Source organism: Peromyscus californicus, unplaced genomic scaffold (assembly GCF_007827085.1).
Source record: "Peromyscus californicus insignis strain IS unplaced genomic scaffold, ASM782708v3 Scaffold_6__1_contigs__length_162567912, whole genome shotgun sequence".
NCBI classification, from domain to species: domain Eukaryota; kingdom Metazoa; phylum Chordata; class Mammalia; order Rodentia; family Cricetidae; genus Peromyscus; species Peromyscus californicus.
This window is the reverse complement of record NW_026294584.1, coordinates 67,583,695-67,606,805: the sequence shown is the minus strand read 5'-3', so window position 1 is coordinate 67,606,805 and position 23,111 is coordinate 67,583,695. Positions and strand designations below refer to the sequence as shown.

The 23,111-nt window shown below is 42.5% G+C and overlaps 1 protein-coding gene across 3 annotated transcripts in view; it reads right to left on the bottom strand.

The window, feature by feature from the left end:
* The window catches only part of Pals2 (protein associated with LIN7 2, MAGUK p55 family member), a 100,056-nt gene extending 82,061 nt beyond the window's left edge, over positions 1 to 17,995 (bottom strand). Inside the window, exon 1 of one of the 3 annotated variants that reach the window (XM_052721843.1) lies at positions 17,825 to 17,995. The gene's annotated coding sequence lies outside the window, so the exon portion shown is untranslated. Of the gene's footprint in view, positions 1 to 17,386; positions 17,531 to 17,824 lie in introns of those variants that run through there. The other 2 variants (XM_052721845.1, XM_052721844.1) reach the window with 2 other exon arrangements.
* Between the last annotated feature and the right edge of the window lie 5,116 nt (positions 17,996 to 23,111).

The window sequence follows — 23,111 nt, the reverse complement described above, 5'->3', positions numbered from 1 at the left end:
ATAATATTCTCTAACATGTTAGTATTATGCTAGACACAATGCACTTAGCATTTATTCAAAGAAAATTTAAAATTCTGGCTTCAAATACCTGTAATATGATTTACCCTACATATTTGGACTTTATAGTAAAATCCCCATGTAGGTCACCACCTCTCCATGTCTCTCATCCAAGTGAGGCCCTGTTCAGCTGCAAAGTTTAATGGTCTGAGTATCAAGCCTCCACTGTCACCTCTTCATCTCTTTTATGATTAAAGATGGTGTTCTTTATGTTCAAACCACAGTTAAATGGAAAATCATTCACTCTTCTCTGGTCAGTCAGTGCTATGGGTTTAGACCCCAAAACTATTAAATAAGTGCCAGTCAAAGTGGGAGACTGAACACAGTGTTGACAGTCTTTCCCTCTAGAAGTCCCAAATCAAAGTACATTTGTAAAAAAAAAAAAAAAAAAAAAAAAAGTCAAAAATAACCATACTGGAGGTGCAATGGTAGAGAATTCAAAGAGAAAGACTAGCAAGCTAGTGTTGGAAATGCTTAGAAGTTAAATGTAAGGTGTGTGTATCAAGCTGAAAGGCAGAACTGATAATCTGAGAGTAAGTGTCTCACAATGCATCTACAAATGCTACTAAAATACCAAAGACATCCTCTGAAATTAAAATGAAAACAAGTCTCCGAGAAAATCTCCAAGGGCAAACATGAGGGCTAGTGAAGCCAGTTCTCACAGGTTAACCTCACAAGCATCGGTTCAAGCCTTGGCCTGAACAATGTGAAGAATCACAATTCAGACTCCTCCACAAGTAGGTAGAACTGACTCCTACCCTTGTAAGAGGAGACTAGACAAGGAAGTCAAAGAAATTACTCATCTCCACTCAAGCATTTAGGGCTCAAACACACCTACCTGGTTCAGAAAACTGAGCAAAAGTTAACAGTTATCCAGAGTCAGTAGCTTCCCCAGGCTCCAGAGTAAGGCTTTAGTAAATATCTGGAGGAATGCTCCCTCTAATCAGGCCACATGAAATTGCCTTGAATAAAAACCCAGCCAAGCAAAGAGCACACAATTCAAAAATCTTAAAATACTTAGGAAAAAAAAAAAAAGAAGTAACGGAAAAACACAATAAAAAGGAGGCTGCTGCAGAAGAAAGCATGTAACACTGGGTAATCTTGTACTGTAGACTTCAGAGGTGCACACAAGCTCCTCCCAAGGGGATTTTCTCTGGGCCTCCCTTGAGAATGTGTGGGCACAAATAGTCTTCCTTTATAGGACAATCAATAGCTACTGTGTAAGGGTTGAAAACATGGATGGTTTCTAAGACATATGGTACATTTTAAACTTAATAGTGCCACTCCTCTACTGAGGGAGCACTTGAAAATGTGCTAGAGCATTATGCTTGTGCCAAGGACCAATACAGTGAAAAAGACAATAAGCACTAAGCAGCATTAAAGGTGATTCTGCATCAAGGATTTGGCCAAAAATGCTAGTCACCAACTGCTGGGAAACATCACTATCACTAGTGTATCTAGCTCTGAAACTGGAGCAATGATTAACCTCATGAAAAAAGACTACAGAGAGGAACTTTATTTTATTTTTATGTAGTTCTGACCAGCCTGGAACTCACTATGTGGACCAGTCTGGCCTCAAACTCAGATATCTACCTGCCTCTGCCTCTGGAATTCTGGAATTAAAAGCATATGCCATTTTGTTTATCATGTGTCTTAGTTAACTGTTCTACTGCTGTGTTGAGACACCATGACCAAGGCAACTTACAGAAGGAAACATTTATTTGGGCCATGCTTACAGTTTCAGAGGATTAATCCATTACCATCATGGTGGGGAACTTGGTAGCAGGCACACACAGTGCTGGACAGATAGCTGAGCTAAGCTTTTTATCTGATCTGTAGGCAGCAGGCAGATAAAGACAGACACTGGGCCTGGCATGGGCTTTTGAAACCTCAAACAGTTCCACTCCTTGGTGACTAAGTCATTCAAGTATATGAGCCTATGGGGGCCATTCTCATTCAAACCACCACATCATGTAAGAGTATCTTTTAAATTTTAAAGTAAATGTATCATAGATAAATAATGGGGCTGGGTATGGTGGCACATACTTTTAATCTCTGCACTCAGGAGGCAGAGGCAGGTAAATGTGTATGAGTTCAAGGCCATTCCTGTCTACGCAGTGAGTTCCCAGCTAGCCAAATTCATAAGTGAGACTATCTCAAAAATCAATATAAATAAAAAAATAAATTATAGGACTGGCTAAATCCCTCCCTCAAGGTATGTTGTTTCGTTCAGAGCACCAGGGTCAGAGCAACACAACTGGCTACTCTGGAAGTCTTAGGATCCTAAGAGTAGTGCCTTCAAATAGTTCTTAGCTAAGATATCTCAAGCATTAAAATGGGTTTACTAATGCGAGTTGTGTGTTCCTGAAGTAAGGTATGAGATGCTGCCTTTTTCAAGCAGCAGCTGTCACGTCAATGTTCCCCACAGGGTACCAAAAACCCTAGAAAGGAGTCAAGAGTCAACAATGAGCGCTTGAGTTTGCAGTGCAAACTGGGACGGTCTGCAGAATAACACTGAATAAACTAACAAAGGTCTCTGTTACTGACAGACTTAGCAAAGAATCACATGGGTTGAATTTGAAAGGAGGCAAAAACATGAAACACTTGCCTGGATGAAAATGGAAGGTGAAGAAAGACAGGAAATGGCTACTGAAAGAAAACACATACTTTGCTTCCTAAAGATAACAAATTCTGTATGTACGATTACCATTGGGGGCTGGGTAGATGCTCAATTAGTAAAGTTATTGCCATTTAAGCATAGGACCAAGTTTGGATCCTCAGTACCACTGTAAAATGTCAGGTACTATTGTGGAATATTACTTTAACTATGTAAAGATGTGTTACTTTGTTTACACTGAGAAATATTACTTTAATTGTGTAAAGGTGTGTTACATTTGTTTCCTCTCGCCTGCCTAAGGCACCTGATTGGTCTAATAAAAAGCTGAATGGCCAATAGCTAGATAGGAGAGGGGTAGGTGGAGCTGGCAGGCAGAGAAAAAGTACTGAACCAGCAAGCTCTAGGTTCAGAGAGAGCTTGAGAGACCTGCCTCAAAAAGTAAGGGAGAGAAGGGATTGAGAGGTGACACCAGATGTTAACAGCTGTCTGTGTTCAAGAGCGCGCGCGCGCACACACACACACCATTGTATTTGAATGTAAAATGTCTTCCACACCACAGTCTCATGTGTCTGAACACTCCATCCCCAGGTGGTGGCACTGTTTTGGGAGGTTGCAGAACCTTTTGGAGGCAGAACTTTACTGGAGCAAGAGGGCCAAATAGAAAGGAGTAGTAGGTGCAGCAGCTTCTTTATCATTAAAGAGGAGGAAGCTATACCACAAGCTCCCACTCGCCTGGACTGAGTCAGCCTCAGTCACCACACCTTTTCCACCATGATGACCTAAATCCCATTAAATTATAAGCCAGAATCAATCTTTCCTTCCTTAAGTTGCTTCTTGTTGGGCATTCAGTCAGCAACAGAAAAATTACTACACAATCAGATCCACCACACTGAGTACTGCCCTTAGAGATATACCTGTTTTCTCTCTCTATTTATTGTACACAGTAGCAAGTACACATAGGGTGTACTTACGTGTTCCTAAAAGCTAGTATGTTTAAAACTGCCAATAGAAGTGGGATAAGGAAAATGATATACAGCTCTTTTGAAATATCCCCTTGTCTCCACTATGGATACAGTCCTTCAACTTTTATCTTTATATTACAATTAATTATATTATAGGACAATCTGTAAACATAAGCAAGAATGAAATTATTCTGATTAACAGCTCTTGGGTAACTTTCTTGTTAAAACATTTTTACTTACATTTAAAGAGCAGAACAAGTTCAAACACTATAAAACAACAACAAAGCCAAATACCTAGACTCCAGACATGGTTCATCCTTGACCAGGAATACAAATATCTTCAAGTGCTATGCTGTTCATTTTGTCAATTTGACACAGACTAGAGTCACTGTGAAGAGGGAACTCACAATTGAAAAACTGTCTCCATCAGATTGGCTTGCGAGCATACCATATGGCGCATTTTCTTGATTAATGATGTGGAAGGGCCCATCCCACGTCAGGTGGTCCTGGGTTGTATAGAAAGCAAGCTGGCCAGGCTTGATGGCACATGCTTTTAATTCTAGCATTCAGAAGGTAGACAGATCTCTGAGTTTGAGGACAGCTAGGACTACATATTGAGAACCTATCTGCAAATTTAAAACACTAAACAAACAAACAAACAAGCTGAGCAAGCCAGTAAGCAGCATTTCCCATGGTTTCTGCTGCCTTTGCTTCCCTTGATGATGAACCTTTAAGCTAAATTAAAGTCTTCCTCCCCAAGTCGCTTCTGCTCAGTGTTTCAGAGCAGAGGAGCAAACTTGGACAAGTGCAGTAAGAACACTGATCCCGTGCTGGAGGGATGGCTCAGTGGTCAAGTCTCTTTCCACCAGGAGAACCTGGCTTCCACTCAACACCCATAGTAAGGCACACAATGTCTGTCACTCCAGTTCTTTTGGATCCAACTCCCTCTTCTGGCCTCTATAGACACTAGGTACATATATGGTACACAGGCATCATATAGGCAAACACTCATATACATAAAATGATAAATTAAAAACATAAAATGCACTGCTACAAGAGTAAAAAAATCACTCAGAATTTGAATATAAAAGTGATCTCTGCAGACTTAAACTTATAAAAGTGTATACAAGATAAGCGAAATCAGAAGAATCCACTGTTACAGAGGGTTAAAAAAATCAGAAATAACTATCTATCCCAAGTATCTTAAGACAAACCCTTATAAACCTTATAAGATAAACCCAGATAAAGCTGGGGAGATGACTCAGTTGGCAAGTATGGTGACCTGAGTTCAGATACCCAGCACCCACTTAAAGAAAAATAAATAAATAAAGCTGAGCAGGCAGGGCACTGTGGGCCTGAACTCCCAGCATGAGTGATGCATAGGCAAGAGGGCTTCTCAGGCCTGCCTGCCAGCCAGGCCAGTGGGGCGATGAGCTCTAGGTTCAGCAAGAGGCTCCCCATCTCAAGAGACAGGTGGCAAGCACTAGAAGACTCCCGATGTTGACCTCCAGCCTCCACACACATGCGTGAGCGCATACACACACACACACACACACACACACACACACACACACACAAATTGCATATCACCTCGCCACAAAGATGAACCTGCAGGATAGGAACACAATAAAGAAAATCTATTGTCCCGTAAGCCCTAGGAAAGGACAACATCTGGCCAAGTTTGGAGAAAGGTAGGGATTAATTGAGATCTCCAAAAATGCCCAGACAAGAACTTGCCTGTGAATGAGACACAGATACAGTGTGATCAATATACTATCACAGTCCTTCCTACCATAGGTATTTTGATTTTTCGGGAGAGAGGGGGTAGAAATATACAGGGCCTCATTCTGTAGCACCGGTTGCCCTAAGAATTCTCCAGTTTTTCTAATTTTTGTAGTTTTCCCACACTCTTTCTCATGCCTTACATTACAAAACCCATACAGCTCATCTATCACAATTACTGTTAATGTCCTTCCACTGAGATTAACAGTGTGCCATGCAGTGATAAATGAAACCCTACTTCACAGTTTATACTTAAGTAGGTGGTCTCAAAAAAACGTTTTCATTCTTTAATTAACAGTCAAATACAGTTAAGAAAACTTAGGGAATAAAAGAATTTATCTTTAAAGAGGACAAGGCTGAGGGTGTACATCAGTGGTGAACCACGTGTCTAGCACGTGTGAGACCCTTCATCTGCTCCCCAACATATGCATATAACCTAAAATAACTTTAAAAATAAGGTCAGGACTTTTCTTGAGGAAAAGAGAAGCTCTCCCAAACCCGAAAACCCAGAGAAAGATTGCACAGGCATCCCCTGAAAAGTTCAAAATGTGTACCCTAAGCCATTTGGTTTGTTATGCTGGAGTCACAATGTCCCTGAGTTTCTTCCTTCCTCTCGACTCTGCCACTCACCACTGTCTTTCAGGCTCCTTAGTTCACCTTTCACTTACGACGACCAGCTTCTTTCTGACTAACCAACCCAGTACAAGGCTATCACACAATGCACTTGGAAATAGTTTAATGGCCATGCTGCATTAGGGAAAAACCCTCCTTTTTTGTCTCTGGAAATGTTTACATTTCTCTTCTGAAGAATCTAGTCTTTTCATGTATGCAACCTAATCCCTTCTCTTCTTTGCCATACCAATCTGCTCTGAGCACCTTGATCTTTTCCATCCTACTGGCACATACACACCCCATTCCTAGACTACTTCACTCCCGTGACTCATTCCACGGAAGGCCTTTCCCCTCTTAGTCATCCATTTCTCAACAATTACGGCCAGCTTTTGCTTGGGTCGAATCAATTTTAGTCTTCAAACTCTTTTTAAAATTAACCAGAGAGCAGGTTTCTACCCACAGGTGAAATTTCTTTTTCTCTTCTTTTTAACTTTCTTTTAAAATAATTAAAATCATATTCATGTATTAAGGCTGGGTATGTGGATGTCAGAGGACAACTTATCAGTGTCACTTCCCTCCTTCCACCTCATGGTCCTAGGGATCCAACTCAGGTCAACAGGCCTGGGGACAGGTATTTTTACTAGCTGGGCCATCTTGCTGGCTGCTGCAGCTTGAGTTTCTGTTGCTATGATAAAACAAACAAACAAAAAACCTGACCAAAACCAATTTGAGGAAGAAAAGATTTCTTTTACAACTTTCTGGTCACAATCCATCACTAAGTTGAGGCAGGAACCTGGAGGCAGTAACCTGGAGGCAGGAAATGAAGTAGAAACCATGGAGGAGTGCTGTTTGCTGACTCACTTTCCAGGGCTTGCTCAGTTTGTCCCCTTACAAGCCAGCACCACCTGCCCAAGGGCAGCACTATCACCAGTGGGCTGGGCCTTCCTCCATCAATCAAAATAAAGGAAAGGCCCCACTGACTTGCCCACAGGCCAGCTAACGGAGGCATTTCCTCAATTTAGGTTCCCTCTTCCTAAATGATTCTAACTTTCGTCAAGTTGACAAAAAACCATACAAATCATTTTAGAATTTACAGTGTTATTCATGGTAACAATGCTACTTATTTGCTAAATTTTCCTAATACCTTTTTCTAAAAGTATAAGCACAGTCTATGTTCAAGGAATGATGCTTGGCTAAGTAAAGCAAATTTTATTTTCTCAAACTATATAATGGAATCTTTTATTATAGGTGTGTATGTATTTGAAATTTCCAGAATATACATATTCAGATTTACTTCCAGTGAAAATTTCTACTGAAAAGTAACAGAGTATAAATTGCTTCTTTTAGAAACATATGGAAAGGGAAGCACACGGACTTAAATGATAAAAGATAAGAAACACAAACAGCAGAGTAGGACTAGAAAACACCGGCTGTGCACTCTTGGGAGGCAGGTGAGAAGCAAAGAACGAAGACAGCCAGGTGAGTATTTACTGCTGCGTCCTTAACACTGGCATGAAGTTATCATCAGTGGAAACACACCGTGAATACCTGCTACGATACAGTAAGCTGAACCAAAGAAAAGGTTGCCAAAACCACCCCGCCCCAAACATCTGAGTTGTACTATCTGTAGGACAGTAGTGGGAATTGGTAGTTTTTAAGAGAAAATTTAAGAAGTTCCAAAAACTCAAGATTCTCTCAAGAAAGCAGTGGTTAAGTTGTAATTAATTGTATATTACCTGGAATTTCCAAATTAAGTAGCATAAACTGTTGAAAATATGTTCGATTAATACTCTCACTGGGAGAACATTAAAATGTTCTAAAGACTTTTCTGTGTTCAGTCACAACTTCAGTTAACCTTATTTACCTTTCACCTTATTCACCCTACAAAGTCAAAGTTCGTCATTAAAGATGAACGTGCTTTGAGGTTCTCCAGAACTCAACGCTGATGACTTGTGAAGGCATGCTACAACTAGGTTGCCCAAGAAGGTCCAACCATCTTAAATGGCTTAATTTTTTCATTCCTTCTCATTCCAATAGAGCACTGGTTTTAAAAAGAAAATAACTATTTGAATAAATCTGCATAAAAATAGAGATGATCATTTATTTCTAAAATTGGCAACTTAACTCCAATGCTTTAAACTTCACTCAACTATCCTAAGATTCTTAGGCCAAAGTGCCAGCTGGACTATTAAAAGATAAAAAGACAATTTTACTTATAAAACCAAAGTTAAAATGTCCACAAAACATATGTGCATATGGACATACATAATAAATTCATTTGGAGATGACCACACTCATTTGAAGTGCTAAAGAATTACCATATAACTTCATTATATGGTAACAAACTACTACAGATCTATTAGAAGTATATACTGCTTTATTTAAAATAAGATGTCACATTATTAAATACTGTTTTACTTTACAGGTTTTAGCAGAAAAAAATGGGGATTGTGTCAATGTTATAAAATCTTCAGGTTGGAAGGAACTTGAATTCACCTATTCCACTTTGTCAGTCAATATTTGATTGATATTTGTAAATACACTGAAAAGTCAGATGAAAATTAGACATTAACTAGTCAACAGTACATAATTTAAATAAATATCCATCTAAAATTACACAAACCTATATTGGAGTTATAGAAAGAAAACTATGATTGGGAACTTAACTAAAAAGCTATTAGGTATTAGGTTCTGTGCATACCACCCCAAACCATATAGTAAGAGAAAGAATTTCCTGAATTACATTTACTACATACCTAAAATATGCTATATTTTATTTATATTAACCAATTAAAACCATAGCCAGTGTGGTAGTATACACCTATAATCCAAGAACTGGGGCACGATGATCACTAAATCCACACCAGCTTGAGGTTACAGAGAAAAGACCCTTTCTCAAAACAACTCTTTGAAACACTTGTACCAGAAAACTTACTGTGTTGACTGAATAGAGAGCTTCGTAATCTGAACAATATAAAAGAGGAACAGAAGAGCTGAGGCTATGACCCAGGGCTAACTCTCATACCATACTGAAAAAGAAAAGAATACAGGTCCTAATTTTAAGGAATCACATGAGTTAACTTAAGAACCTAGAAAACAGTATCTTATTAGTAAATACACTTTAAATAATATTTGTTATGGTTAATGAAAACAAATAAATGTTTCTTTTAGCAAAGAAGTATCTGAAGCAAGAGGCTGATGTTAGCAAACGTACAGTAAAATTCAACAGTTTATAAACTCTATCACTGTAGTGTTGTTATAGACAGCTTCAGTTGTCCACTTGACACACACTCCAAGTCACCTGTGTAGAAGGCGCCACAACTGAAGAACTGCCTAGATTAGATTGGACTGTGGCCCCACCTGTGAGGCTTTTTCTTAATTACTAACTGATGTAGGCGGGCCCAGCCCACTGTGGGAGGTGCCATTCCTAGCAGGTAAGTCTAGGCTAAGAAGGCTAGCTGAGCAAGCCAGAGGATGCTGTGAGCAACACTACTCCCTGGTTTCTGCCTGAAGCTCCTGCATGGCTCCTTTGATGATGGACTATAAACTATAAGCTAAAATGAACGCTTTCCTCCCCAGGCTGCTTTTGGTCATGTTGTTTATTACAGCAATTGAAAGCCAACTAAGATAAGTACTAAACTAAATTTCCAGAACATCCCAGAATTTCTAAAGAAGTATAGCGTTAGCCATCTTTGTATCTCTTGGTTAAAAGCCATGAAAACAGGCTGCACCCGGAAATAAGGACTCAAAACACACTACTTTATGTATATCATAGTATATCTGTATAGACTATGGTATTACAGGTATCATATTTATATGAAAACCAAGTCCAATGACTTGAAAAGACCCGAAGAACCTAAGTAACAAAACATGATTAATTACTATAATCAAGGATGGGCAAGACATGTGCAAACTGAGATGTTAGCACACTTAGGATCACCGTCACTACTAAGCCAACTTACCAGTGATAACGTACCAGAAGAGTGAGGAGCCAGAGCTCCTGGCAAAAGATACATTCCTAAGATCAACACATTGACATGAATTTATGTTTTAAAGTAGTAACAGATTAGTTAAGGTACTGGTGAATCATTTTTTTTGTAACTCAAATCAATGAATAAATGAACAAATGAACGAACAAACACACACACACACACACACACACACACACACACACACACTATCACTACATAGCCCAGGCTGGCCTAGAAATTGTTACATAGCTTAGCAAGCCTCAAACCTGTCATTCTCCTGTCTCTCCATCCTCAGTACTAGAATTCAGATGTGTGCCACCACACCTAGTCAATAGATGCCCTAAGACTAGTGTTTGTCACTGACATTCTGACATTCTGGGTGACTGTTTCTTTCTTTCTAGGGCTGTCCTGGGCACTCTGAAGCATCCCTCACTTAGACACCAGTAGCAACTCCTCTCATCTGTGACAGTGAAATGCTCCTGAGGATAAAGTGTCAGCAAAATCATCCCTAGTTAAGAAATACTGCTTTACAGAAGGAAATGAGGCAAAAATAACATTTCTTAGCCCTTCCCCCTTTTCTGAGAGGCTAAGCAAAGGGCTCCCTAAAGGAATCTGTCTTAATCTCTGGAAACTGAACATTACCTTGCTAAGAAAAAAATTTAAATTTGTGATTATATTAAATAAGGATCTTGTGAGAGAAGATGAGTTGGGGGGGCAGAAAAGGAAGAAAGAGAGAAATGGGAAGGACGGAGCTGAGAGATTTGAAAGACTGGCCTTCACAGGTGAGAATAACAAAGTCACAAGCTAAGGAGTGCCCATGAGAAACAGTGGAAGAGGCAACAAAGGAAGTCTCTAGATTCCCCAACAGGAACAGCTTAATGACATCTTGACCCAATACTATTGATTGGGGCATCCGGTCTTCAGAACTGTAAGAAAATAAATTTTGGAGTTTTGTTTATAAGTCAGTAAGTGTGCCAATTTGTTGCAGCAGCCAAGAGAAACTAGAGAATCTGAAAGTATTTTAAAAATCTGGTGTTAAATCTGCAATTAGTAAATGAGATCATGTATGAAGAACATTTAGCACAGTTCTTGAACTCTACTAAGCAAGTGTTGGGGGGGCAGTATTCAAAGCTCCTAAGAATGAAAACACATAAACCATTCACTCATATAATGAAGATTATACAACTTATGTGTTACAATTTGTCTTGAATAAAAAGAAAAATTGTGAGTTTCTTGAGGACAGAAAGCCTGAACCCTTATTGATTTAGAAAGCAAAAGAGGGAAGGACCGAGCATGAGCAAAGGAAGGGGAACCAGCGAGATGTGTGCTGCCTGCCGTGTGGACCTGGCTAATGTGCTGGAGACAACGGACACACCAAATGCTAAACTAAACAACACAGAATGCCCTCCAAATCTCTGTGGAATGGTTTGGTAGTGAACAGAATGTTCCACAGGATGTATTAATTTATTATACTCAACCTGTGACTCTTCAGGGCTGTTGTCAATATATGCATGCTGGAGTTAAAACCCTTTACTATAGGGTAATTGCACAGGACAGGTGCTTACACAAAGAGCACACTGTACCAGTCATTCTACAGCAAAAGTACCTACTCAACAAAACCTCGTAAACCAAGTATCCTTTAAACATTAAATTGCATCTACTTAGCAGTTCCCAAGGCCAATATGCCCCCCACGATGAAGGCCCTCTGAAATCTACCATGTCTCTGAACCTCTCATTTTCACTTTTCTTTTCCTAAGCTTATGGCCCACAATAGAGTCAGTCATTTTCCTCACACTCTCACAAACTTCCTAAATATTTTACCTATCTCCAGCTGTCCATCCCACCTTTTAACAATACCTCTCCTACTCAACTAATACCTATATTCTACAGAACAAAGGAACCACAAACCATGCAAAGCACACACAATATAATCAACATAAACTGTTTTTTTTTTTTTTTCTTTTGAGACTATCTTGCTGTTCACTTTTTCCCCTGTTTTTTGAGACAGGTTTTCTCTGTGTAGCCCTCCCTGGCTGTCCTGGAACTTGCTGTGTAGACTAGGCTGGCCTCAAACTCAGAGATCCCCTTGCCTCTGCCCTCCTACTGCTGCGATTAAAGGTGTGCTCACTTGTTTTAATAAATATTTTACGTACATTTTCAAGTGATACTAAGTTTTTACAAGATTTCTTCCAATGGCACCAAATTACTTACTGTTTCTATATAAAGGTAATAAGCTTAGCTCCACTCAGTTTTCCAGGCATCAGGCTAAAAGAAGATCACCTGACCAAATGAGACTGTACTTACTGGAGACCACCCTTTTTTGAAGAGTGGAAGGAAAAAGGAGGACAGTTTGCTGAGCTTCATGAGTGAAGCCAGAAAGCAGCAATGCAAGTTAGTGTTCAGATAAATAAGTTGCATGTTAGCTCTTTATCTTCCCACAAGCATCTACATCCATTTATGCATACTTTCAGCCTTTTTAAAATTAATTTCCAGCATTCACCTTAATGTTCTTCAGAATTTCAGCTGCATCTAATTTTATTACTTTATACTTGCATAACAATGTGAGAAAACTTGCTAAGCTCCATTCTCTTTAAAAGCATTAGCAGATAGCTGGGCTGTGGTGGCGCACACCTTTAATCCCAGCAGTCAGGAGGCAGAGCCAGGCGAATCTCTGTGAGTTCAAGGTCAGCCTGGTCTACAGAGCGAGATCCAGGACAGGCACCAAAACTACACAGAGAAACCCTGTCTTGAAAAACCAAAAAAACTCCTTTGTTCTGTGAATCTAATAGATAAAAATGGTACATAACAGAATTTTTTTGTTTTGGTTTGATTTATTTTTTTAAGTAGGGTCTCAACTGCCTCAGCTTCCTGAGTGCTAAATTTACACTGTAAGTAGTTTGGTGCCATTGGAAGAAATCTTGTAAAAACTTAGTATCACTTGAAAATGTACGTAAAATATTTATTAAAACAAGTGAGCACACCTTTAATCGCAGCAGTAATGGGGCAGAGGCAAGGGGATCTCTGAGTTTGAGGCCAGCCTACCCTATACAGCAAACCAACACTCAGTCTTAGTTTATATTTGTATTCTGTATGAAGCTGAAAGTCTTAACATATGCATAGTATAATTTAGATTTCTGTTTTGAGACTCTGTCCATGCTCTCTGCCTACTTGGGGTTAATCTTTTGCTTACTGGTTAGTAAGTATCCTTTACAGACTAAGAAAGTTAGTCTTTTGTCTTCAGTAGAAATTGTAGATATTTCCCCAGTTTCTTCATTATCATCATGCTATTTTTATTACTTCATACTATATTGATTCTTCCACACATATATCTTTCTTAAACAAACTGTAAATTCTTCTCATTAGGTACAATTCTTTTGTATATTCCTAGAAGAATGCCTTTCAGATCTTTAGAATTGAAGATCAAATTAAAAAGTAAAGATAAAATTGCTTCAGGAATGACTGGGCACAGATCTTACCATGGGGTGTCTACTGGGATTGCACATGGTTACAATACACAACCAAGTTCTGATAACATAAGCTAGTCTGTCAAACAGGGAAGAAGTCAGTACTGGCTGCTGTGCCCAGTTGCCTGGGTGGGTACTGTAAAAATACAGAAGCTGCTGGTGGACATATTTTTCTACTAGGAGGAACAGAATGTGCTCCTCTATAGCCAGAGAAGAGTAAGCCACACATTCACTAGCAACAGCAGGATGTGCAGTACCAGTGGAGGACTAGCAACAAGGGGAGATTGGTAAGGAACCTATCCAGAAACAAGGAGTGTAAAAGAAAAAGCTGAAGATGACAAGGCAAGTCAGGGTCAGGTCACATGCAGGAGCTAGCAAGTAGTGGAAAGGATTTAAAAATAAGCTTTAAAAAAAACAACACCCCCCCCCCCACTCACTCACTGTCTCATCTTCAGCTCTCATTCTACCTTAAATCTGTGATAACTTCAATGGGTGGCCTTTTTGAAATCACCACCCCCGAGTATTTAAAACAACGCTCAAGTGTCAGTGGAATCTAGCAACAAGTGAGCATTTTTCTATAAGCAGAAAATGTCTCTTCTGGGATGTTACACTTAGAAAGAGGGGCTGAAGAGATGGCTTACAGTTTAGAGCACTTGCTTCTCTTCCAGGACTGGAGTTCAGTTCCCAGCATCCATGTGGGATGGCTCACAACCATCTGTAAATGCACTTTCAGGGGATCCAATGGCCTGTCCTAGCCTCTAAGGGCACCACATATATGTGACACACACATACAGTCAGGCGCACCCATACACATACAAAATTAATAATTTGGCGGGGGGTCGTTTGTCTCTTGATATAGGGTTTCTCTATGTAATAGCCCTGGCTGTCCTGGAACTTACTCTGTAGACCAGGGCTAGCCTTGAACTCAGAGATCTGCCTGCCTCTGCCTCCGGAGTGCTGGGATTAAAGGCATGTGCCACTACTGAAAAGATAGGAATTTTAGGATAAAAGCAAAATAATCTTAAAGAAAAATCGAAGCAATTTAGAAAGGTGGGAACTACTCCAAATTGTTAGTGACTGTGTGAATTGTTAGTCATTATGTACCATGAGAAAGATTTGAGAAAGGTCTCTGAGTTCTTCTATCATAATTAAGGAAAGTCATAAAAGTTAACTTCTCTCTAACCCATTAAAATGCATTTTATTTTGTTTACTGAGCTCACTTTCTGAAATGGCCACAACAAGGTTAAATATTACCAGAAAAGAGAATGCAGAAATCCGACTTTATTATACTGGGTAGGAATAATCATAATTTAATGACCAAAAGGTATAGATCTTTAACCTAATCTCCATGGCGCTGCCAGAAGACTGCCTTTCCTTCTATAGAGAAATGAACACAAACTTAACTATAAGGGATGCTTTAATATCTCCTCCCCTAAAAGCTTTCAAAAGGAGACCAATCTGCTTTAAAAGGTTTGGAATTAGTATACTTCAAACAAGAGTGATGATCTCTCTAGATACTTCAAGACAACTAATATCTGTGTACATTAAACAAGTAATTAAACCTACACTGCTTCTAAGATTAATGCCAATAACATCCGATCTCTGAAAGCTATAATGCATTCATGAATCTTATGTTTCATGGTTATTTAGTTAGCCCATTTAACAGTAGTTCAAAAAGTACACTGTTAATAACAGTCTATAAGGAGAGGTACTTTGTGAGTGGAGTGTGAGTTGTTAAAGGAAAAGTCGTTACACACTGAGATCAAGACTTGGTTTTGAATGCATCCTCCTCAGCACACTCTCCAGCAGTTTGGCCAAGTGCCCAGGATGATTAGCAGCCAGTGCAAGCAGAGCAGGGATCCCATTGAGATGAACTGCAACGGCTCCCCCAAGTGGTCACACAGGAATACTAGCAAAGTGTGGGGCAATCACTGCTGCTGCTTTGAAGCTAACCCAAAATACTCTTAAGCAAAGCTGATGCCTACAATTAGAGAAAAATGTAATCAAATACTAGTACCACAATAGTAGAGGGTCTTCTGTGCTTTAAGATGTGATGTTTATGAACAGAGGATTACTGTTGTTTTGAAAGAAAAACAACCTAAAAGTAAAACAAAACGACAATCATTTTTCTCTCTAACATTTTCTAGGCATGATGATATCTCAGAGAGTTGAGTACTTTTCAACTCTGCTCAACCGTCCCTAAATATCAGCACATCCTTTATGGGTAACTACATTTACTTGAAGCCAAGTTCTGATACGAATATAGTTACGTATCAAATGAAATACATTGGAAAAGAAAATTTCTCAGTGTTATTATATACCTAACTTAGAATTTACAGAAGTTCCCTTTAGGCCACCAGTAATCTGAACTGACTAAATGACATAAACAATACAAACAGGTCTTTCTACCTCTCTCAGTATTTATTTTCTTGATGTTTTAATCACCCGAGGATCTCCGACTAGCGTGATCATTATACGGTATGCAACTCTCTCAGCAATGATTTGCTGATGCTACCCACTTTTGATAAAGCTCAGATGTCCAAAATGTGCAAAGCATTTAATTAAAACATCTGTTGTCTTCTGCTAATCATCCATTATTCAGTAGTAAAGCCTTATAGGTATAGTATATATTCAAACAAGCAAGGCAATTTTAAAACATTATAAAACGGCTACCCAGAGCCTCATGATTTTCTTTCTCCTTTTCTGTTTTTAGTCTCATGCTTAAAGGTGAAGGAGAGGAAGCAGCCTGGGTAGTCTAACACAATTTCAGCATGAAATGAGCCTCAGAAAAAAAAAAGCAAACTGCTCCCTCAAATATTTAAGAAAATTATAAAATCCAACGTTTTTCCTGAAGAGAAAAAAATTGTCTTATATAGTGCTATCAGACTTAATTTAACTATAACAGCTTTATATTTTTGCCTCAAAACTTAAAAAATATATATATACAGATTTCAATATTCCAAGATGGAAATGGAACTCACTGGCATAATTTACAAAAGACACACACCCTCCTACATAGCCTGTAGTCTCCATAGGACAAAATAGAGCAATTCAAAGTGTTACCATTTGTGCATTATGTAACACTAATTTGGAATAAAAGAAACATGAACCTTAAAAGGCAATACATGTATTTAAACAATAATCTAAATATACAAAGGCTTTAAGATATAAATGACCTCAACATGAAACAATCCCCAAAGTTACTTGTTTACAGAGTAATAAGACCTCTGAACACAAAACTATAACCAGGCCTAGTGGTTTATCATAACTGCACAGCCTAGGTCTGGTTCCATGTTTGACCAGTGTACCAAAACTATCTCAGCCTCGGTAACGGTGTATTACCTCGCCTAACACGAGACATATGTAAGTTTCAAGAAAAAAAAAAAAATCATCTGAACGACTGCACGGGAAGAAATGCCTGCGAAATCATAGTCCAAGAGAAGAGCTATTTAACGCATCCCGAATATTGTCAGCTATACGACAAGGAACCCCATTCAGGAAGGCTAAAGTAAAATTCCAAGAATTCCCAGAGGCGTAGGAAAGAGTAAAAGCATGGCTAGCCTGACCTTAACCGGCTGCTTTTTGAGTAATGCGGAGAATTTTCTGAGCTTCTCACCGACAGCCTTCTGAAAGTCTCTTCCTCACCCCCCTCCTTCCCACCTACACAAATGCTCGCCCCAGAAAAGGGGAGTTTAATGAACGTGATATCTCGAGCTGCGATCCCAGGAACTGGGAGCTTGAAAATAAAGTCCCAGTAAAGTGCTGTTGTTGGTTTTTTTTTTTTAAGTACCCCCCGCAAGAAAATTAATAACAAAATACACCCCAACCAATCCACCAGCTGTCACCGCGCTGTCGGCTCTGCCATCTACTCCCCCCAGGTCCGCTGCCCGGCCACAACAGAAGGGACGAGAAGGCAGGCACCTTTCTGCTTCCAGGCAAAGGTGCCCAGGCTGCGAGAGCACGCGCTGAGCGGCGACCGCCCCCGCAGAGGCGTGTGCTCGCCCACGGCCACTTTGGCCAAACAACTGGAACCTCGTGGCTCGGAAGTGGCAGCGCGAGTTGCAGCAAGCCGCCTCCCCGGGATCTCGGAGCCCCCCCAAAGGTGTCAGTCAGAGCCGCCCGCCCGCCCGCCCGCCTCCTCGCCCGCTCCGGTCCACGCTGGAGCGCTCGCGCCGCAGAGGGAGGCGGCCGGCCCCGCCCGGAAGGGGCGGCCCGCGGGAGCGCGTGGGGCGAGGGGCGCCGGCGGGACACCCCGTGGCTCCCGCGCCCAGGTGGCAGGGGCGGGGCCCGCGTGGCGCCGCCCGGGCTGGGGCGCCGCCGGAGCCGGCCGTTACCGCACCGCGTGGAGCCGCCACTCACCGGCTCGCACCTCGGCCGCCTCCGCGCCGCCGCTCCTCTTCTCAGCCGCGGGCGCCGCGTAGCCCCATCTACCGACTCGGGGCTCGCGGTCGGGCGGGCAGCTCCCGCCGTCCCCGCCGGCCTCGCCCTCCGCCCGGCTCCGGGCGCCGCCGCTGCCCGCCGGCCCGCGCGGCCAGCCTCCCTCAGCCGCTCCGCTCCCGCCGCCGCCGCCGCCGCCGCCGCCGCAGCCGGGGCGCGCTCCTCCTGGCCTCGCGCGTGCGCCGGACGCCGGGGAGCGCGCGCACTCGTGCGCGCGGAGGTTTCCCCCCCACACACACTCCCGCCCGCCCGCCCGCCCGCCCGCCCGGGCCCCGCCCCTCGGCCGTGGCCCCGCCGCCAGGTGCCGCCGCCAGAGGGCCCCGCGGGCGGGTCCCTTAGGGTCGCCCTGGCCGGGCGCGCGTCCTCGGCGTCCGGTGGGAGGGGAGCGGGGAACAGGCCGAGAGCGGCTATGGCACAAAGGAGACGCGGGCGTCCTGAAGCCCGCGCCCGCCTCCCTCTCATCCCCCTTGGCTCGGAGGTGGACTTGGCGGGGGTCTGGATTTTCTCCCAGAGGCCCAACCGGAGAGTACGGTTCACAACCGATAAACGAAAGGGCACTAGCTCCTTGCTCCGAGCGAGGGCGAGGGCGGGCTCCTGAAGCCAGCTTAGCCAGACAGACCCTCCCAAACATCTGGCCTTCCCAGACCTGGAAGGAGGCGATGTGCGGTGCCTCCAGCCGCGACCCTGCGCGGAGTGGGCTGATGGTGGATGGGTGCCCTATCCAAAAAGTGTCCTTTTGACCAGAGTGCAGCTTGAATTGCTCGGCTGAAAGGAACTGAGCAGTGCAATGGAGCAGCAGACGCTTCTGGCTAGAAACACAGCAAGGCAGTGCGAGAGCTTCTAATCCCCCTGGAGATCTCTCTGCGAGTCCTCAGACCCGTGCTATGGGCTCTCGAAGAAGCTGTCATGTTCTCCCTAAAACTGAAGCAAGTGTTACATGTTCTTTCAATGGGACAATATGTATCCTCAGTGGATGTAGAAAGTGCAAGTAAAACTACTGTGACCATACATCCGGTGGCTTCTCCTGCGTAGCCTCCCTCTCCTGGCTCCTGAGCACCTTGCACAGCTTCTCCACAAACTGGCCATGAGATTCGGACATGGACTTCCGAGATGAGATGCACTGTCTCCTCCGTGGGTGTAGCAGGCATGGAAAGGAGGGGGAAAACACTGGTTCGGTGTATTAAGAGGGCCCCAGTGAGTTTTGTCTTTAGCGTCAACCAAGCATCAAAGATTAATTTGCTCTGCCGTGAGGATCATTAATTTTGCAAACCAACATGTAGGGGGACTTTGTAGAGCGTTAATTTAGAACCTTCTTTCCCAGAACAGCAAACCTGAGAAAGGGAAATTGGAAGCAATTAAGAAGAGCGGAATGTGCCAAGGAGCACAGAATAACTTTGGGTAGGTATTATGGCCCCCTGTAACTAAACCTGCCTGGTGAAATGTGATGGAGTGAGCCAGATGCCCAGTGGTATGAGAAGGCATAGGCAAAAGGGAAGCACGGTTGTCCTCTCAAGATGGCATGCACTCTCTGGGTCTTCCTTACTTTTCTGGATACTCAGTGGCGCCTGCCTGTCGCACCCTACCCCAGACCTGGAAACTTTCATCTAGTCTCCCTTCGGCTCCCACCGCACCACACCCTTTTCAACCCAGTAGTGTACCTGCCCTGAGCTGCTCTGGAGGAGCAGGGAGTGAATGTCATTTCTGGGTATGCTGCTACTTCCTGTGTTGTACCTTTATTTTCGCAAAGGTCTCGTGGAAACGGTGTACTAACCTGCCACACTGTCCTCTCAGTTCCTACAAACATGAAATTACCTGAGGCTAAGTTGTGAGGAGGAAGCAGTCTCTCTATACCTGTCAACTCTCAGCATGTCAGTCTCTAGGACCAGCCCTAGCCAATACTCTTGACCTGGCATCTCAGAGCAGAAATAAGTGCATTTCATTGAGAGTTCCGAATCTTTTCTCTAAACACTGACAGCGGGTAGAGACAGAGGCCGATCATTGTTGTAAGGCTCATCCTCGGGATCACAGAAGTGATTTCACTTCAATAACTGTCTTCAATAGCTTCTTTCCTGGGAGCTCTTGCCGGTGGAGTTTTCTGTCAGTGTCCGTTTTATCCAACACTCCTATCCCAGTTAGGCGATGAAGCAGTACTTCTTATAAATAATAGCCCACCTTGTGACGGTCTGCCCTTCCTCTAAACTTTGAAAGTGGGACATGCCAGAGTCAATTGAAAATGATCCGATGTGAACACTGAAAGCCCCCGCCCGTACCTGCCAGCTCACTGTCCTGAGAGACTACCATTCCTGAAACACTGCTCATCCATTTCCACACCTGTTACAAAAGCTCCATTCTAGGGAAAGAGACAGTTATGATTGAAAATGACACTGAGTCTTTCTCTTCAGTGTTCTTAACAGTCTCGCTTCCCTTTTCCAACTCCAAGGTTAGTCTAAACTTTAAAGTCTAAATGGATCACAATTTCACTGCAGCCTAGTTGTAACTCAACCAGAAAAATCGGAATTTTGGTTTTCTTAATCTAAACATCCATGGTTAGCTTTTATTTTCTTCCCTCAAATATAAATAAAAGTTGAGGTGGGAAAGATAACTCGGTGGTTGAGAGCACTTGCTGCTGGGACCTGGGTTGGATTCCCAGCACCCACATAGCAGCTCGCAATTATCCACAACCCCAATTCCAGGTGATCTGACACCCTTTTCTGGCCTCTGGGGGCACCAGGAATGCATGTGATGCTCGTACATATAGGCAGGCAAAAACCCATCTACATAAAAAATTTAAGGTATCTAAGTAAAAGTTTAAATGATGGTATTGAGTCCTCTTGCCAGATATGCTGGTAGTATGTCTAGAAGTAGAGAATTTTCCTAAGAGCAAGAGCCCCCAAAGTTTAGCCAAAAAAAAAAAAAAAAAATCCACATCCTATTTGCTCCTTTTCCAAGTGATCCATCATAAGAACTGCAGTGTTCTTAGAGGATAGCGTTGTGAAAAATTGCAACTGACAAGCGTCACACAGGCCAAGCGCGGCTCCCTCCAGAATTCTTTAGCCTCACTCTTTTATCTCCATACACAAAGCTAGGTCAGACTCCCCAGTGCCAGCCTTCTTGCTAACCTTTCTAATTCTAGTCTGTCTCATACCTGCTTATAGTTTACCCTACACGAAGAGAAATGTATCCTGCATTCCATTTTGACTATCAGATCACCCTAAGAACTTAACAAGAAGATCCAAACCAACACCACTAATGCCCAGGTCCCTCCCTAGATGCATTGGCCTAGGGTACAACCTGTGGATCAGGGTGCTTTGGGGCTCTCCAGATAGTCCCAGTGTACAGCAGAGGTAGGAACTATGGAAATGAGTCATCTTCCAGGGGACATTTACATGGTCTTTTCACAACACTGGGGTAACTCCAAATTATCTCAAGTAATCAAATTAAAATACCTAATCCTGTGCTGTAAGACTCTTTGCCAATTGACTAGAATAGTCTCCTTTCAAAACAGCTTAAATTTATCTCCTTTCCAAAGCTTCCCCAGATTAGTCTCATCTGGATGCCTGGAGATCACCAGGTTCCCAAATCTCTGAGCATCTTGACAGCACAGGTTTCACAAAGCCAAGGACCACAGTTGACTGTGGGTAATATTGTTTTAATCTCGCTTTCATAGATAGCTGTCGGGACCTTTTCCTGTCATCTTAATCTCCCTGAATTCTCACTGGTCAACGGACAATCCAAAATAAACAGAACTGTTTCCTTAGCAGAATTTTCTCCTCTAAACTAGCTATCTAAAGAACACAATGGCAGTTCATTTTAGAAATCATTACAATTCAAGCCCTCAACTGTAAGAACTTAAATGCTAGTTTTTTCTTTCTTACTTACAAAAGAATATATATGTGTGTGTGTGTGTGTGTGTGTGTGTGTGTGTGTGTGTGTGATATTCTTGTACTTTAGACATTGAAATTTGGTTTCTATGCCTACCTGTTTACTGAAACTACTCTTTACCTTGTCAGCATTGACAATTCCATTCATATACTTGTTTATTTATTCACCCATTTATTGGTGGGAAATGCTGGGAATAAAACATTAACATCGGCTCCTACCTGATGATGCAGAATATGGTGCTATTAAAGTATCACATAACTGCTGTGTCAGACATCTCAACAGGAGACAGTGGAATCATATGAGCACCAGAAGGTCTTCGCTTAGATAGTGTTCATTCACTTGACCTCTCTGCGGGGTTTAAGGGGGTGTGCCCCCCACCCCGGTCCCCAGTCCTGCTTTGTGAGCCTCTCTCTCCCTTCACGGGTACTGTATGTATCTGACTGTTCCGTCTCTGTGCTCTTGCTGTGTTCTTCTCCCACCCCTTCAATGAACATGCTCTACTAAGAACAAGGAGGATTTCTGAGGGGAAAATGTAGAGTGAAAAGATAGGAAGGCTCTCTCAGATGCTCAGAGGCTGCTGCTCCAGGGCTCCCAAGCCTCTATCTGTCTACTCTCCTTCCGGGCTTGTTTTCAACTCCATATTGAGATTTGAGTGTCTCCATCTGGATAAGCCGATCACAGTTCCAATTAACACGACTAAAATAAATTTGCTACGTCTAGCCGCCCTCATTCATCCCCTTTGCTTGCATTCTTGCCATGCATTGCCTTCACGGCCTCCCTCTGGCTGCCCTAACGCACACATTGAGCCTGGGCCAGTCTTCCCAGAGCCCACTGCGAGTTCTAGGAAAGGATGGTTTTGTCCATTTCCTTTGACTCCTCTTTTTGGCCTGAAGGTCTCCTTGCTCTAATTTAGTCTGTACTCTTCATCGGGGAGGTCAGCCATTTCATCCCTGTCTCTACTGCCTATGAGACTCCACTCCTAAAGCCACTCACGATGGTCAAGGTTACCCATCTGGATATTAGTCACTCCAGTCTTGCACCACTGTATGTCTGGCCCTTGTATTTTGTAGGTATGTCTTCCCCCATCTCTGCGGGCAAAAATCCAGACTGTTATGCTCATCTCCCCCACCTATTCTTTGAAATCTCTTTTGCATCATCCCAAACAGAGGTGACTGCCCTCCGTGAGTTGCTGCAATACTTTGATGGCCTTTTCTGGCCCTTTTCTATTCTGCTTTATAAAAGCATCAATTATGTTCAAATATCTCCCTTCACTTTTTTTCCCCCACCATCATCCAGGCTCCAACCCTGCCTTGCTTGCAGATAAGAG